Source organism: Leptonychotes weddellii, unplaced genomic scaffold (genome assembly GCF_054177405.1).
Source record: "Leptonychotes weddellii isolate Sample4059 unplaced genomic scaffold, ASM5417740v2 HiC_scaffold_23391, whole genome shotgun sequence".
NCBI lineage: Eukaryota > Metazoa > Chordata > Mammalia > Carnivora > Phocidae > Leptonychotes > Leptonychotes weddellii.
The window spans coordinates 1-2,533 of record NW_027823521.1 but is presented as its reverse complement, the minus strand read 5'-3'; the positions used below and the strand labels follow the sequence as shown (position 1 = coordinate 2,533).

The 2,533-nt window shown below is 50.5% G+C and overlaps 1 long non-coding RNA gene across 1 annotated transcript; it reads right to left on the bottom strand.

The window, feature by feature from the left end:
• Nucleotides 1-5: 5 nt before the first annotated feature.
• Nucleotides 6-2,533, bottom strand: LOC115939282 (uncharacterized). Its single transcript, XR_004074135.2, has 3 exons — nt 2,316-2,533; nt 1,728-1,833; nt 6-398 (listed from the first exon to the last, which is right to left on the bottom strand). It is a non-coding gene; the product is annotated as an uncharacterized LOC115939282 (long non-coding RNA).

Sequence of the window (2,533 nt, the reverse complement as noted above, 5' to 3'; positions counted from 1 at the left end):
TTAGCTAAAGAAATACCACAGTTTATTGAAGACTACAAATATTTGTTACAAGTTGAAACTACATGCCTTCCAGAAATCAAAAGCAACAGCAGGTGTGTGCATTGACGCTTCGGGGGGGCTGCACCGCTGGAACTCGAAACGGGTAAGACAGGGTCAGACACATGGGGGAGAGGGAAATGGGGGAAGGGCAAGTTCAAAGCCCAGAAGGCATCCACCAACTCATTTCCCCAAGCCACGCAGGCATGGCCTCAGCTCAGCAGGCTCTCCTCAGTGGTCTGGTTTCTGAAACAAGACTTCAGTGCAAATTTATACACACACACAAAACACAGCCCCCAGCCTTGGGCCAAATTAGCTCTCTGCCGTCCAGAAATGCTTGTAAGGGGGTGGATATTTTCTTCCTAAAAGGAATCAAATACATAAAAATAAATGAATTTAGAGGTTGATGAGGAATGGGATGACAAGAGCCCTCTGTGGGATTGGGAACTGGGGGTGCTCAAAAGACTGTTATAGCAGGTTTCTGAAATCTTAAGGGGAATGAGAAACTAGGATTTCCAGAATAAGGTATGCCATTCTTTTATATTATCACCTACCTCTTAAAATTCTTTAATTTGGTCCAGCTAAAACGTAAATCTAATCAGAATGGGGCCACTCCAAGTCAGAAAGCTTACAATCCTCCCCTCCAAGGATTAGGGTGCACCTTGCCTGGTAAGAGGGGCAGCCACAAGGAGTGGGGTATCTCAGGATTTCTCCAGGTTAAATCCAGACTCACTCCAAGTTGCTCCAACACAGTTCAAAGCTCTGCCTGTTAGTTCGTTCTCAGACCTATTGCCTTCTGTGCTCAGCTCAGCTTCCCAGTTATTGAAAACCTTGGGCAACCGACCCACCTGGAGTCCACACAGGGGTGAAGAACACAGATGCAGCTCCATCCAAATCACCATGAAAGCATAAGTGAGCTTAGAATTCTGAAAAACCCTCAACCCCAACTCTTTGCAGCTGCAACAACCTCCTCCTCATATTTGTCTACGTAGAAGTCACTGAAAAAAGTAGATGGAACTCCTCCAAAAACAGAGTGCAGATGTTGTCAGGTATGGGAGCCAGGGCTAGACTAGGTGATCTTTTAGGTCAGTGCCCATTCAGAGGATTCCTACATTTCCCTCCTGCCATCAGATATGCAAACAGACTTTGCCAAGAGACCTGCCATACGAAGGAGGGATCCTAAGGTCTCCCTCTCCCTCTCTTGAGTACTCATACCCCATGCCTTTCTCTCCACATCCTAGGTTTCCCAGCTGGGGAACAAAAGGGAGCTGCATGAGAAAGGAAGTGTAAGGCAAGCCCGCCCCACTCTGCTATTCAGGAAGCACCTCGCTGCCCACACTACCAGCGCCAGACATGCTGGTACTGGCCTCCACTGACGTCTCAGTAACACCTTGGGGCCCCTTGCCCTGCTTCCCACCCAAAGCTTAGGCCAGCCAACGTTCTCTAACAGCCAACACGTGCCCCAGGGTATTCCCATCTCGAGTGCTGGACTCCCGTTCTTACATCAAGCACCCCTCTGCTGGTGCTGCTCGGATAAACACCCACGTCAGTCACACATGAAAAATCCTACATGGAGCTGCTAGAGCACACCTCACCAACCCCGTTTTCTCAAGCACCATGTCTTCCTCCCTGAAACTCATTCAGTCACATCCCGTAGAAACCACGGACAGCCAGGGTCAAGGTGAGCTTACCAGTGTTGTATCCGTGAGACCCATATCCACTTGGCTGTTGGAAAGGGGTGGCCGATGCATTCACGCTGACATTCACACCATGCTGCTTGGAAGAGGTAGGAGCCACCTGAAGACAAAAGGGCTAGAAGTGAGGTGACGTGGTGGCAGAGAACCATTCCCCCCTACCTGTCCTACTCTAGGGATGGGCATTCAGATGGCTACCATCCTGAGACAGGCAGACCAGTCTGCTTAGTGAAATGGGCTCTCTACAGAGCTTTATAAAATCTACCGGTGAAGTCAAGAAATGGTAGTTCAAAGGAAGGGAAAGTGGTAGGTAGCAGCTGGTAATGAAGGACAGTCTAGGGCACAAAGCTGCATGGGATCACGTCCCCTATCCCTTCTTTAGATAATTCTAAGAACAGGTAACCTTTATCCCAATACCACCAATTCCAGCCCCCCTCCCTCTGCCAGGCCAGAAACAGGCCAGAGGTGGAACTGTCTCTCCTCATCCATTATTAAAAAGTCATCTAGCCTTGAAGGCAGCTAGGATAGTGTCTGGGGGCTGGGATTCTTCACCACCACAAGGAAAGACCAAGCCCAGGTACTCACAGGGAACACAGCAGGCCCGTACTGGAAGGTGCTGGGGAGGCCCGGGACCCCTGTGTAGTACGGCAGGCTGGTGTAACTATAGCCAGGAGGCAGCGCCGGGTTCAGGAAGGTCTGCTGCGTGGTGTGGTGAGTCTGAGTCTGATTCTGTTGGGGCTGGGCCAAGGTTGTGGCCGGGGCCGGGGAGGAGGCATCCCCACGGCCAAACTTTGTGAGGTCAC